Source organism: Lontra canadensis, unplaced genomic scaffold (genome assembly GCF_010015895.1).
Source record: "Lontra canadensis isolate GAN:19392208 unplaced genomic scaffold, GSC_riverotter_1.0 scaffold40, whole genome shotgun sequence".
Classification (NCBI taxonomy): domain Eukaryota; kingdom Metazoa; phylum Chordata; class Mammalia; order Carnivora; family Mustelidae; genus Lontra; species Lontra canadensis.
The window spans coordinates 144,052-160,009 of NW_022631034.1; the positions used below are offsets into that span (position 1 = coordinate 144,052).

The following is a 15,958-nucleotide window of genomic DNA, read 5'->3' on the forward strand; positions in this document are numbered from 1 at the left end:
TCCCTTGCTTATTTTTGTAAATAAAGTTTTATTGGAACACACACAAAAAGAAAAAAGAAAGAAAGAAAAAAGAAACTATGTCTTCTGGAAATTTTGGATTAAACTCTGGGCCTGGAGATAGCATTTGAATAAGAGGAATTTTGACTATCACACACTTAAGGATAAACTTGCTAGCATTTATGATGGCCAGACTTCATTAGTTGATACTAATTATCCTGTTTATTAAATATTTGTAAACTCAGGTTTTCTTTATTTGTTCTTCAGTTTCCTTCCTACATTTTTTTTTTTTTAATTTAAAGAGGGAGAGAGCGAGAGTGCATGAGTGATGGGGGGAGGGGCAGAGGGAGAGGATCTCAAGCCGACTCCACCCCCAGTGTGGAGCCAACACAGGGCTCCATCTCGCCGCCCTGAGATCATGACCTGAGCCAAAATTAAGAGTCACACGTTTGACCAACTGAATCACCCAGGTGCCCCTCCTTTCTACATTTTTAAAGTGTTTCTTTTTTCATTGCTTTTTCCTATTTCATTTAACTTTGAATTGCTAAAACCTTTTGAAAATCATATTTTAAGGGTACCATTTGTATTTAATGTAGAAAAGTCAATTTAGGCTTTCATTAAATCAGCTTTTACATTATCTGCTCTAAACTTTCCATTGTTTAATATATTTCTGGTGTAGGCAAAGGTACTGGCTACCATTTACCCAAATAAGTTGGCCTACTTATTATCTGTAAATGGCACGTCAAGTGACCCCCAACACTCTCATGTAAAAGGTCTTCTCTTCTGAAGTTTACTTCGGTCTCAGAAACCATTATTTAATTAAGCAGTTATATTGTTTATATGACTAATGCAATTTATTATAATCAAATATTGATGATCATATTGATGGATTATTTTTTCCTATAGCACCTTTTAGGTTTGCAAATACAGCTCTCTATTGTTAGATCCAAATCCCTCTGTACCCATTTCACAAAGCCTCATCACATATTCTGAGATTCCATTTTTGTGACTTCATTAGTTTGCCTTCTGAAGCCGTGAAAATCAGAGCAATTGTACCAACAGGGAAATCACAAAATAAAAAGCCAAGCAAAATGGTGCTTTTTAGGACTATGCTAACCAAATCATCTCAAATTACTCTCAGGAAATTTTACCATTTGAATAATCTCCCGTAGTTCTTAGATGATCATAATGACCTTTCATCTCTCAGAGTGTTCCCTACCTCTTTGGCATTACTAATGGGGTGTGGAATATAATGTCGGTCAACATCAAGCCAACTTTGCTACATACCCCTATACCCAGAGACACTAATGGCTCCTCCAGAGAACTGGGACCCTAGACTTAAAGGATTCATATGCAATTAATCTGAAAGTCACAGCAGAACCTATATGGTCCAAGCTATCAAATTACCTAGTAGTTCTTTGGCTGCTTAACTGAACTAATTAAAATCAAAGCTGCATATGTATGTTTATTTATTTTTATTTTTATTTATTTATTTTTTAAAGATTTTATTCATTTATTTGACAGAGAGAGATCACTAGTAGGCAGAGAGGCAGGCAGAGAGAGAGGTAGGGGGTAGGGGGAGCAGGCTCCCTGCTGAGCAGAGAGCCCGATTCAGGGCTCGATCCCAGAACCCTGGGATCATGACCTGAGCCGAAGGCAGAGGCTTTAACTCACTGAGCCACCCAGGTGCCCCTGCATATGTATGTTTAAATAAAAATCCACATCAATTAATTTTCCTGTTTCAGATTTACTGTTTCATCCCAATTGTCTTGAAAATAAGACCCCCCCTCCCCACAAAGGTCTATGTACTTATTTATTTATTACAATAGAAAACAGATGCAGGCGAAGTAACTAAAGGCAATCCTCGCTTCTGGAGGGAAAAGATTGCTCATGCTCTGTGAATGGTCAGTCAGCTCTCTGTGGATAATAGGTGATGTTTTTATTACAGAACTTGTCATTTACAGCCCAAACCCTCTTCATGGAAATACTCTGAAGTTGCATCTCCAAACCATAGATGGTTTGATATGGTGCAGCCCTAATTACCATTTTTCTGATCTAATCTCTTTCCCACCGAGTATCATCCTGCAATATTCCTGTTGGCCAGTCCTTTAGTCTCAATTTAAAAAATATCACCTGATGAAGAGCTCATTGTCTCACCTGGTAGCCCATTCCACTTCTAATGACTATGGCAGCTAGCAAGGGATTCCTTTGATTGGGCTTAAATCTGGCTGCCTGTGCTTTCCATTCACTGATGTTAGTTGGGTTTACAGGGGCTGTATAGAAAAACCTACCACATCTTCTTCTTGATTGTCTTCCCAGTGTTTGAAGTAAACTATCATTCTCGCCTTTCTCCAAAAGCTAATGATTTCCCATTTCCCTAGGCATGCCTATTAAAACACAGAGTTGTTTCCCCACCTCCAGAGGCTTTTATTCATTAGGTCTACGATGGGCCCCAAGACTTTGTCTGTTTTAGAGTACAAGCTTTATGGTTTTATCAGCCTACTTTCTGTATGTAGAATTTGGGGGTCCAAAAGCTTTCTTTGTTCTGTACTCCATCCCTTTAAATCCCAAATGGCAGTATTTCTACCAGTATCGAGTTTTTGAGAACCCTATAGATGTCCTGTGTATGTTAAAAGGAATTCAGTCCAGAAGAAAAGGGGCTTATCCATTGATCCTCCCTAAATAATCCCATTTCTATTTGGGAGGTGTGAGGGAATTTATGAGTCAAATACTTAATTTCTTCAAAGAACCTTTGTGTGACTGAATACTCTGATTTTTAAAATCTTTCTTAAGTATTAGCAAAAGGTTGACCAGCCATATTCTTGGCTTTTTCTCGACAGCATGCTTTCTTGGCAGTAAAGCCAAGTCCATGTTTGTACCCTTCAGAGACTGGATGAGCCAAGAATTTCCCAATCATCAAGCCCTGGTTGCTTTTTGTTTGAGAATTCTTTCTTCAATTTATTTTTCTTCTTACATTTTACTGTCAGCGTCAAGAAGTAACCAGAATACCTCTTCAACATTTGGAAATCTCCTCAGGTATGTGTCCAGTTTACTTGTATACAGCTTATGCTTTCTACGTGACTGCCCGGTACAATTCCGGTAAGCTTTCCTCCACTACGTAACAAGGATCTCCCTTCCTCGAATTCCCGAAAACGTGCTCCTCACTTTCTTCCGCGTCCTTGCTAGCAGAGTTGTTAACCACCATATTTCTACTAATCGTCTATTTAAGACAGGATAGGCGTTTTCCATTGTGTTTCTCAAAATTCTTCCAGTTTCTGCCAGTTGCCCATGTCTAACACCATTACCACATTTTTGGGTCTTTGTTATAGTAGCACCCTGGCTTTTGTTGCCAAAATCTTTTGGGGTCCAACTGGAGGAGGAGAACCAGTAGGAGATATATAGTAAGATATTTATTGCAAGGCCTATGTAACTTAGGGACTGCCTAGGACTGCCTGTGTAACTTTTAGACATGCCTAGGCATGTCTAAAATCCATAAAGGAGGGGTTCCTGGGTGGCTTAGTTGGTTGGACGTCTGCCTTTGGCTCAGGTCATGGTCTCAGGGTCCTGGGATCGAGCCCCATGTTGGGGCTTGTCCCTCTTCCTCTCTGCCCCTCCTCTTTCTGCTTGTGCTTTCTCTCTCTCTCTCAAATGAATAAATAAAATCTTTTTAAAAAATGAGTATTAAAATCCATAAAGCAAACTGTCAGGGGAGGCAGACTGGAGCACTTGGCCATGGGCTGAGGCTTCTGTCCACAGGTGGGGTTTCTCCTTCTTCAGGGAAGACTCAGCTCTGCTTTTTTGGCTTTCAACAGACTGAACCAGGCCCTCCCTGACTATTTGGGATAATCTCTCTTACTCAAAGTCAATTGATTGTGGATTTAAATCACATCTACAGAATATCTTCATAGCAACACTTCGATTAGTGTTTGTTCGTGTAACTGGGGACCGATAACTGAGTCAAGTTGACAACATCAGAAAGACCATCATGGTACCCTGTATTACACTTCCTCCACTAGCCACAACTTGTAACCGCCTCACAGATAACCTAATAATTTTCCTTTGGATGTTCACGCTTTAAAGAGGCTTGTTCTCAGACATACCTGAAGAATCAAGACAAAATATTTCTATCATACTGACTTGTTATACACAAGACTTCTTCAATTAGTCATAACAGCTGTATGAGCTGCAAATTATTTCTCCATGGGGATTCGAAAGTTAGATGTACACTAGATTTAAATGTCTTTTTGTTGGGAGACAGCACTGACAGTAGTTAGATAGTCTGTTGCCTTGCTGGGGACCAGCAGCATTGCCATCACCTGGGAGCTTATTAGACATGCAGAGTCCAGGTCCCATCCCAGCACTCCGGAATCAGAATTGATGTTCTAAACAACCTGCATTCAATTTAGTTGCACATTATGGTTTGCCTACTTTCTTAACTGTTATTCCCTGGCTCTACATTTATCTCTTCACACACCCAGGATGTGCTTTCCTTGCTACGAATTTGAAAGCAATTCTTTTTTTTTTTTTAAGATTTTATTTGTTTATTTGATAGAGAGAGAGAGCACAAGCATGGGGAACGGCAGAGGGAGAAGCAGACTCCCCGCTGAGCAGGGAGCCTGATGTGGGGCATAATCCTAGGACCCTGGGACCATGACCTGAGCCAAAGGCTGAGCCTGAGCCACCCAGGTGCCCCGAAGAAAATTCTTGAGTCTAAAAGTGTTCAACGTTTCTTCATGCATAGAGGTGAAAGTCCAAATGGCCTTCAAAATCCACATGACCTTCAGAGTTCTTCTATTAGACTGCTGTGTACTTTTCCAGGTACTCTTATCTCAACATAACGCAGGGCTCTGATACAGGCAGTCCCCAAAGCTACTATGGCTTCTCTCCTCTGTGCTTTTCCTTCCATCCTTGGTTCCCCTGTATAGAGTGCCCTACACCAACCTGGTTGAACTATGGGAATCCTAACTTGACTCCTCCAGGGCATAAAGGACTCATGCTGTTTATCTTGGTAGTTGTACCTGACACATAATAGATACTGACTATTTATTAAGAGAAGAATAAATGATCAGAGTATAACTCCCCAAAATAGTTTCTAGAGATGCTGTGAAAGCTGAGATGAATGATAAATAAATGTCATAGAGTTCTAGGGAACAAGTCCTATGATGAAGGCATAGTTATTATCTCATTACATTGCATGGCATTTCAGAGGGGTAATTATTAAGAACTCCATTTTGCAGTAAAGGATGCTGAGACAGAGGGTAGAGAAACTGTTCTCATAATTAATGTGCTAAAAAGGAACAAACAAACAAACAGACAACTAAGGCAGTCAGATTCCAGAATCCACATGATTGCTATATAACTTTGGATGCATATAAAAACATTTTCCAGTCTTTTATAAAAGTAAATTCTAAAGATTTGTGTGGTAATTAGACATGTAATCAATAGTTATAATTATCAATTCATTTCTAAAAACTTTATGGAAAACAGAACACCATAGAAAGGACGAAGTGATATTTTAATTAAAACTACATTCAGGGGGCGCCTGGGTGGCTTGGTGGGTTAAAGCCTCTGCCTTCGGCTCAGGTCGTGATCCTGCGGTCGTGGGATTGAGCCCCGCATCGAGCCCTGCATCGGGCTTTCTGCTCAGCGGGGAGCCTGCTTCTCCCTGCCCCCTCCCCGCCTACTTGTGATCTCGGTCTGTGAGATAAATAAATAAAATCTTAAAAAAAAAAAACAACCTACATTCAGTTAACAACAAACCTTTTTAAGTGTCTATTGCCGTGCATATCTATGCTTTTTGGCCCACTTTTTCTTAAGTAAGAGCACCCTAGTACTCTTTTGGGATCCCACTTTCCCCACTCTAAGTTATTTGGTTAGGGTGAGATCAACTCTCCTCTCAATCATGTTTTCCAGGAGCACACCGGTGACTCATACCTGGACGGTCATCATATTCCAACTCACTGGACACCATGACTGGTTCAGGGATGGGCCTATGACTCAAGTAAGCCCAAGAATGAAAATCAGTTTGGTAATTTTTAATATATTGGTTGATTGTCTAAAATTGTAAGAGTGGAAAGTAAGAAGGAACGTCAAAGAGGGAAGAAGTGAACCAGGAGAAAGTGGAGTCATTGAAATCATTGCAAGAGTTTCAAGAAATGACGCTTCAGTATCATAAAATTACCAATTGAATAATATTTATGCTTTTGAATGTATCAACCAAATACTTAAACAAAATATTTTATTCACTTCAAGTAACTATAATTTCAGTCATGATTGATTGTTCCCAGCGGGATCTGTATCTGTGTAAATAGGCAATTATTGATTCGGAAAAAAGAAAAAAGGAGAAGAAGAAAAAGGTAGGTATCTCATTATTTTCTTTTTCAAATCAAAGTTTTCCTTTTGGAGACTTTTCCTTCACTCAAGAAAATACTGAATGAGTCAGCGTGTTAATCTGTTTTGCTCTGGTAAATCCCATCTTCTTATTATAGAGATGTTTTTCAATGGGGTAATAATTGCCTAGCTGATTGGTGGTGATTTATTTATACCCATCTACTCATTTAACAGCTCTTTATCAGGCCTCGATATGTAGCAGGCATTGTGCAGAGAGAGTGAGATTCAAAGTTGTTCCCTAACCTAGAATGAAAGCTCCCTAGGAGCCCCAGACTTAGAGCTTGGTGCCTAGCAGACATTCGGTGTTGGATCACATTATCAGAAACCCATACCTATGTATGTGGGGTATGTTTCTGTATTCGTTTAACCATGGTAGCTGCTGAAGATCCATGGTTGGCCTTCAAGTATCACCTGGGACTCAAACATGAACTTCCAGCTTGGGGCTCTGCACTTTTTTTCCTTATGGCAGTTATTCCTCATAATGCTCAGGTTTAATGATACCTGTTTTTAGTAGCCCACAATGAAATGATAACTTATACTTAGTGTCAATATGGTTTTGTATAACGGTGCTGAAGCGGTACCCTGATACCCCAATAGACGACGATTTTGGTCCCTATTGGTGTACTAGCTTTAGTGGGTTGGATGGTGGCTTCCCAATAAAAATAGGTCCACACTAAATCCCAGAGCCTGTGATTGTGACCTTATTTGGAAAAAGGGTCTTTGCAGATGCAACTAAGTAAGGATCTTGGGCTGAGATCATCCTGGATTATTTGGGTGCTGCCTAAATCTGATGACAAGTGTCCCTGTAGGAGACAGAAGAGAAGATGACACATGGAGGAGAAGGCCATAGGAAGACGTAGGCAGAGAGTGGAGCGATGTAGCCATAACCCAACAGATTCCTGGAGCCTCCAGAAGCTGCTCCAGGCAGGGGAGGGTTCCCTCATAGTCTTGAGGAAGGAGTGCGGGCCTGATGACACTTAATTTAGACTTCTGGCCTTCAGAACAGGGACAGAAAAAAATTTCTTTTAAGCATTTGTTAAGGCAGCCGTAGGAAACCAATAAGCTAGTTCATACAGATTGCCTAATTAAGGATTCTGTTGTGCTGTTTTATAACAATTTTTGGAAAGTATGTATCTCTACTCCAATTCTATCCAATGGAGACGTTTGTTTTCTGAGGTTTGATGAAACTCAAAGGTTAGTGCTTCTAGCCACAGATGCCCCAGAAAGTCCATTCAAGGCACAAATATGAAATTTCTGAATGAATTGGTCTCAACAAGTGGTCTGGAGATCTAAATACTCTTTGTAAAAGTACCATTGGTTCTGAGAGGAAATGCCTATGGGTGAAAAGTTACATTTACAAAGTTCCACAAATTGACAAAGTGCCTGGGCCAGGGAGCCAAGGCACGTTGCTTCTGGCCCTATGCACATCTCTGGGCTACTTTCTCTCTTTGCCTCTTCCTATGATGCACCTTCCTATGAGGGCATTAGGCAAGTTCATTTCTAGAGACCTTTGAAAATTAACCATCACCCAATCTGGAGTATGTCCACTCCCTTTTATTTTTCTTTTCCCCCTTGGTTTCCCCCATGTCACCCATCATAATTGGAAATTTTATGAACACTGGCTTGTCTGTCCTTACTCCAAGTTCAAGGAACATAATAATTGTACCTCGCATATTGTCTGACACACAGTAGGTCCTCAATAAAAAGTATATTAATACACAGATTAGTGAGTGAACATTTTGGGTGTCTATCAGGGGTTGGAATCTGTTCAAGGACAGATTTTGTTTGCGTCGTTCTGAAATTCAGTGGTGTTAGGACTGAAAGAGAAGTAAATGGTCTTTTAGTCTAACCCCACACAGATACATGAGTGCATCTTCAGCCTTCCTGACAAACATGACCCACATGCTTGGCTGAAACATCCTTGGTGACTTGGTGACAGGAAGCTCACGACCTCACTACCTCTAGTCTTTGCCAATTTGCTTTCCTTTTCCACTCCTGTCAATTATTGCAATCTTTATAGAAGCATTTTGCGCCCGTGATGCAGCAGAGGCCTGGAAGTCTGGGAGTGGGAGGAACAGAGGGAACCCCAGTGCCTAGCCCAGGGTCTGAGAAACACCGGCGGCGAGGTGGGCGCGCTGTAGCTGACAGCTGCCTGAAGCAGCGGCGCCGCCTTCCTGCTGGGATCGCCTGGGCTCTCGGCTTCCCCGCAGGCAAGGGGTCCGTCCTCCTTCGCCAGCATTTCTCTTCTCCCGCCAGGCCCGCGGCCACGCGCAGCAGCGTTCCCTGCGGCCGCCCCCGTCACCTGCGCGGCCGCCCTGGGCGCTGGGGTCCTCTGCTGCGGCCGGGAGCGGTCGCCGAGGGCGGGGGGCGCGCGCGTGCGGCCACGGCCTCTTCCCTCCCTTCTCCCCACCCCACGCGCTCCCCCCGGCCCCTCCTCCCCACACTGCGCCGCGCTCGGCTCTCGGGAGAGTTACCAGCACCTCCGGCGAGGAGTTCGGAGCCGCCCCACAGCAGAGCCCACGGTCCGTAGAGCCCACGGCCCGCCGCGCGCGAGCAACGCAGGTGTCGGATCCCCCGCGCCGCCGCCATCTCTGTCTTCCCTGTGGGTTGAACCCCGGTAACGAGGTGGGACCCGCTTCTCTCTCCTCCACCCCTTACTGCCCCCTTTCCCGCTCTCGGCAGCTGGAGGAGCGGGGCGCTGGGGCGCGCTCGGCGGGCGCGGAGCTCGCGGGCCACGGGGGGACGGGGAGTCCGGGGACGACCCCGCGGCTCCACCGGAGGGGTCAGCGCTCGGGGGTGGCGGGAGGGGCGGAGGGGCTTCTCGGTCCCCTGGCCCGGAGATCGGGAGGCTCCCGGGTCGAGGAGGATAGGGGCGCGCGTCTGACCGAAGCTGGCCGCACCCGGGCGCGCACCTGCCTGGTGCCCCCGAAGCGACGCGTGCCCCAGCCAACTTCTTTTTCAGGTCTCAAAGACCTTCCTACTTTGGAAACTGAAGGGACTGCGACGTAAACCAGTAAGCCCCGGGGCTCGGGGAAACACTTGTTGGTTTGGCTGAGGAGAGAACAACCTCGCGCTGCAGGGGTGGTTAAAATCCCAGCTTCTCTTTTTCACCCTCTCCCGTTCTCCCCAAAGAAATGTGAAAAACAAAAGAACGAACCCAATCCCAACCAAAGCACTTGTTTAAAGGGATTCGTAGAGGTGAGAAAACTAGACCTAACCGAGGAGTCAGTGGAAACCCCAGGTATGGTGAAGCCGCCTAAGAAACTAGTTGTTGCCAGTGCTATTTCTAGGACTTGTGTTTGCAAACAGATGAACTCTAAGAGTTCCTTCTATTGAGGGCCTGCCCGGAGTGCCCTCTGTTAACATGTATTTCCATAAGTATTAAAGTATATTGAAAGAAATGCTCTTTCAGAGCTCTGGATTTGCAGTCAGAATATCTGGATTTTGGGATGATGGGCCATTTATTATCCGTGACAGCTGGGGTTAGCTTAACTTCTTTGGGCCTCATTTTCCTCATTTGTCCGATTAGAGGGTTGGATCCTGAGGGCCTCTTAATAATATTTAAGATGCTTCCCAACTTAAAAATGTATAATTCTGTAACTCTTTAACATGTTGCAAACATTGCTAGGTTCATGATTTCATGACACTTTAAAAATCTATTTTGATCTCAGCATTTTGTTTTGTATGCCTTTATGACTTGTGTCTTTAGGGTTTTCCAACCAGAAATTAAAGAGAAAAATGCGTATAAAAGAGTTCAGAAATGTATAGTTTATATGTGAATATTTAGATCATCTCTTACTTTGCCTTAAGGAATTATGTTCAACTTTCAGCCAATATTTGCAGCACTACAACAAAAACACATGGCTTTAGCACAGCACTTAATTCTCTCTCAGTACTGTGTATTTGGAGGAAATAAAAACTGTTTTGGAGGAAAACAGAAATTGTACCTTTCCTATCAATTACTGATCTTGACCAACATGTGTTACTTTTTAGCATAGTTGTGTGTAAAATATTTTAAAAAATGGTTTCAGACCATTTCAAAGCCTCTGAAATTAAGCTCAAAACCAGAGATGCCCATTTTAGTAATGCATTTTAGTTGTCTTGGAATGAAGCCCAGAAAATAGCAGAGGTGAAGCAGATAAACCAGAAATAAGGAATTGACCCCCACAAAAATTTGTACAAGAAGTGTGTGCCCCAAAAGGTCAGTGAACCTTTTGTTTATTTTTGATAAAAAACAAACAACTGTTGGTTTGTTGGCAGACAGAGGATGTTAGAATAGCTTTTGTTGTTACTTACAACTTAAAATTATTTGAGACATAGTCATCAGTAGTTAGGATAGGTTTTAGAAGTATTTCTGGCTCTTCTTTTTTTTTTTTTTTTTTTAAAGATTTTATTTATTTATTTGACAGAGAGAGATCACAAGTAGACAGAGAGGCAGGCAGGCAGAGAGAGAGAAGCAGGCTCCCCGCTGAGCAGAGAGCCCGATGCGGGACTCGATCCCAGGACCCCGAGATCATGACCCGAGCCGAAGGCAGCGGCCCAACCCACTGAGCAACCCAGGCGCCCCTATTTCTGGCTCTTCTTGGTGGCTTTGATATAAAATAAAATAATGCGTTCCCACCTCGCCTGTGCTGTGTGTGTAGTTTGGGAGAGTGGAGTGGATTTCAAGTACAGTACTCTTTTGTGAACACATTCCCTCATTTCCATGGCCTTTCCTGCTTTGGGCTGCAAGTGTCCTTACTCACTGAGGCATTATCTTGCCTCATATTCTCTGGTAAAGCAGGTGATCAGCTCCTTTGAAACTGATGCTCAAGGAGTTAAGTAAATTAGTTGGTGAATCACAGAGAGTGGAAAAACTCAAATACCCTGCCTTCTAGGGGTTTTTGGAAAACACTAGATGAATCTGACTGCTCAGGGTCTACCCCTGATTCATTCATGGCTTGGGAGCATCACCATGGCTGGCCAAATTCTGCTTCTCTTTTGTAATGAATTAACCAAAAAAAAAACCAACAACCCCAATCCAAAAAACAGTCATGTCTTCATACTTAGATCACTATTATATAATCAAATGGTTTTTATTTGTGAAGTGAAATATCTGTGCGGACCTGGGAAATAAAACTTAGAATATCCAGAAAAAAAATTGTCTTGGCAGATACTATACTGCGTTTTTCATACTGAGAACCAAGCACACATACTAAAAAAACATATCCTGTGGAGTTAAAAATGAAGAAAAGGGCTTACGGTCTCCTCTCATTCTTGAGATTTTATGTGATTTACAAAGTCCGCTTTTAATTAAAACAGAAAGGTGCAAATGTTCACCTACTGGCCAGACCTAGTACATGTAACCTTTTGGAATTTCAATTCAAATTTGGTTTGTTTATAATCTGGAATATTCCTTCTCACATACTTTTATTAAAACTTTTTGTGATGCAAGAGTGATATCTGCTGTCTTTTCATGAACATGATCTTATTAATCTTTAATTTTTGTAACCCTTTGAGCATATATATGTATATATATATGACATATAGAGAGAGGAGAGGTCCATAAAATAAATATACTGGTTGACAAATAATAATAGAGAATGATTATAACAGACAAATATAAGGTAAATACCCTATTATTCACCACACCAGTAAGAGAACGTGCCAGTAACTAGAGACCGCTTGCTTATTCCTTCTTGATCACAAGTTTGGTTTTACCTTAAAAAATGTTATTTGAACTTAAGAGGCATTCTTTCAGATTCTCTTGCATTACGTGTTTGTGAGCTGAAGCCATTTCTTCGCTCTGCTTTAAAGCAAAATCTTTTGAAGAGTTGTCTGTGTTCGCTTCTACAGTGTATCTCTTCACATTATTTTTTTTGTTTGTTTGTTTTTAAGATTTTATTTATTTGAGAGAAAGCGAGAGCATGAATGAGGTGAGGGAGAGGGGCAGATGGAGAAGCAGGCTCCAAGGCGAGCAGGGAGCCTGACGGGGGGCTTGATCCAGGACCCCGGGATCAGGACCTGAGCCAAAGGCAGGCTCTTAAACAACTGAGCCACCCAGGCGCCCCTACATTATCTCTTAAGCCCATTTCAGTACTCTGCCAAAACTACCCCTGTCCTAGTCACCAGTGACAACACCTTTCCAATTCCAATAGTTAGTCGTCAGTGTTGCTCCTACGTCACCTGTTGGTAGCATTGTCGCCGTTATCACTGTCTGCTCAGGGTACTCCTTTCTTACTGACCTCCAGGACACCAAGGATGCTTGGTTTCCCTCCTTCTTCGCTGGCCGCTCCTGTCTCCTTTGCCAATCAAGAGCTTCTCTGAGAGGTTTTACTCTTCCAGTGCCTTAAGATGTAGTCCTCGGGAGCTCTTTTCTCTGTATACTCTGATGATTTCATATAGTCTCTTTATTTTTTCTCTTTCATCTTTACCATTGTATACTGATGACTCAGAAATGATAGAGCTCATGCCTGAACTTCTCTCCCTGACCTCAGACCTCTGTATCAGCTGCCTACTCACCATTTCCATTTGGATGTCCAGTAGACATCTCCACTTCTACATACCCCAACAGAATCTTCATCTTGCCCAAGTCTACTCTATCTGCTATCTTCTTCACTTCCAGCCACCTTTCAGTTGCTCTGGCCCCAAACCTTGGCGTCATCTTAGTTTCTCCCATTCCCTCATACCTGAGGTGTAACATGTCAGGAAATCCTCTTTGTTTTCTCTTATCAACCCAGAATATAATTACTTCTCATCACTTCCATGGCTGCCACTCTGGTCTGAGCTGCCATTATATCCCACATGAATTATTGCAAGGACCCTGCAACTGGTCTCCCTACCTTTATCCTTTGTCTTCTATAATCTATTCTCACAGTTGCAATCCGAGCTCTCCTTTTACTGCATATGTCCAATCATGTCACCTTTCTGCTTCAAAAGCTCCAAAGGCTTTCTAGTTCATATGGACTAAAAACCAAAGTTCTTAGGATCACCTACAAGACCCTACCTGATCTTTTCTCCTATCCACTTTACCTATCTGATCTCATTGCCTACTGTTCTTCTCACTGGTCTTGCTATTCCTTAACTATATCAGAGACTACCTTTGTGTTTCAGTGTCCTCTGCCTGGAATACACTTGAAATATTCAAATACTTCTTTTTCAATGAAGCCTACTCTGATTATCACATTTAAAATTACACATCCTTTAACCTTGCAATACACTTCTTTCCCTTTCCTTTGCTTTTCCGCGTAGTACTTATCACCCATTAACATACTATATGTCTTCCCATTTATTGTTTTTTTCCTCTCTTATTTCGATTAGAATATAAGCTCTAGGGGCACCTGGGTGGCTCAGTGGGTTAAGCCTCTGCCTTCAGCTCAGGTCATGATCTCAGGGTCCTGGGATTGAGTCCCACATCGGGCTCTCTGCTCCACAGGGAGCCTGCTTCCTCCACTCTCTCTCTCTGCCCACTTGTGATCTCTCTCTGTCAAATAAACAAAATCTTAAAAAAAAAAAAAAAGGAAGCAGAATATCTTCAAGCATTTAAAAAAAAAAAGAATATAAGCTCTATGAGAATGGATTTTTTTTTTTCCTGTTTTGCTCACTACTGTATCCCCAGTACCTGAAATAGGGCCTAGCACAAAAGAGCTGCTCAGTAATTTTTTTGTTGATTGGAGGTTGTTGCTGACTGTGGCTGTTGTTTATCTTCATTGCTGGATATATTTCACTATATTCATATATAATATCTTATTGTTTACTGATTCTGATTATGATAATCAGGCTCCATTCCTACCTACCTTCCTCCTTCTCTTCTTTCCTTCCTACCTACTTCTGTCCCCCTCCCTCCCTTTTCCTTCCTTCCTTCCTTCCTTCCTTCCTTCCTTCCTTCCTTCCTTCCTTCCACCTTTCCCTTCCCTTCTCCCTTCCCTTCCCTTCTCTTCCCTTCCCTTCCTTCCTTTCTTTTTTAATTTTTCTACCATAAATAAACCAACTATGATTCTTCTTCTACAAGTGTCATGATGCGTAGATGCAGGAGTTTCTTAAGAATATAAAACTGTCAAACTAGTACTAGATCACTACTAGATTGCAGATAGTAGCTTTGTTAGATAATGCCACATTTTTCACTATGTACTACCGATCTACATTCCTGCTTTCATTGCTCTATATTTTTGCCAAAATTTAGTATTCTCACAACATTTAATATTTGTCCATCTGGTGGGTATGTGTTGTTATTTCATTATTTTTTTATTTCTAAAGAACTAAATTACTAGTGAGATTGAGCTTGGTATCTGTAAGTTACGCTGTAGTAACAAATAGTCTCCAATTCTCATTGACTTAATGCCATAAAACTTAATTTCTCATTCATGCAAAGTTTCTTGTGGATTAAAGCAACTTTCCAGGGCGACTGTCCTTAGTAACTCAGAGGTCTAAATTCAGGGACTGTCCATCATTCTATAGCTGTACAATCTGCAACATAGGCCTTTCCCAATTGGTATGGTATGGGAAGAAAAGCATGGATAATCATGAGCTAATTTTAAATACCTTTGTCTGGAAGTGACATGAATTGTTACCACTCATATTTTAGGAGCAAAAGAAGTCATGTAGTATGTTTAACTTCAAGGAGATGGGGAGGGTTAACTTCTTTGATGCTAGAAGGAAAATAAATCTGGGAATACTGGTGAGTGGCACTTTTTTTTTTTTTTAACCCATTGCTGTATAACAAATTACCCCACAGTTTAATGGCTTAAAACAACAAATATTTATTATTTCAGATATCAAGAGTTAATATATCATAGGTGTGTTTCTAGGCCCAGTATTTGTGCTTTTGGTCTCTTTTTTTGGCCCATATCACATTGTTGTAATTACTGAAGATTTAAATTAAATTTTGCTATCTGGTAAGTGTGGTAGCAAATCCTCTCACTTTGTGCAATTTTTTCAAGAGTGTAATAGCATATTCCTTGGCCCTTTGCCTTTCCATATACATGTTTTTGAATCAGCGTGTCAAGTTCTATAAAATTTGTTAGGAATTTAATGGAGGTTGTGTTGAGATTGTTTTGGGTCTATAAACAACTAAAAGGAAATTGATACCTTTAAATATTTGGTCCTAGAATCCATGACTATCTCCCAATATATTAGGTCTTCTCTGATATAAAAAACATAAGTGTTGTTTAATATTTTCCTTTGGAGTTCTTGGACAACTTCTTATAAGATTTATCACAGGAATTGCATGTTTTAACATTTATTTTAAATAGTATCTTTAGAAAAATTCATTGTCTGTTGATACCATATAGAAATACACCTGACATTTGAACATATTTTCAAAATAATAGCTTTAATTGATTGTAATTCACATAACATTCATCTTTTTATGGTATAAAACTCACTGTTTTTTAGTACATTAACAGATTTATGAAATTTATGCAGCCATCACAACTATGTAATTTGAGAACAGTTTTATTACTCCTCAAAGAAACTCTGTATCCATTAGCATTCATTCCCCAATCCTCTTCCTTCTGTGTTCAAAACCACTGATTTACTTTCTGTGTTTATGGATTTGCCTGTTCTGGATATTTCATATAGATAAAATCATGGG

The 15,958-nt window shown here is 41.4% G+C and overlaps 1 protein-coding gene across 5 annotated transcripts in view; it reads left to right on the forward strand.

Moving 5' to 3' along the window:
- Nucleotides 1–5,910: 5,910 nt before the first annotated feature.
- LEPR (leptin receptor) overlaps nt 5,911–15,958 on the forward strand; it is an 87,216-nt gene continuing 77,168 nt past the window's right edge. For 2 of the 5 annotated variants that reach the window (XM_032870008.1, XM_032870012.1), the window contains exon 1: nt 9,382–9,400. The gene's annotated coding sequence lies outside the window, so the exon portion shown is untranslated. Of the gene's footprint in view, nt 5,999–8,935; nt 9,013–9,381; nt 9,401–9,602; nt 9,629–15,958 lie in introns of those variants that run through there. The other 3 variants (XM_032870009.1, XM_032870007.1, XM_032870011.1) reach the window with 3 other exon arrangements.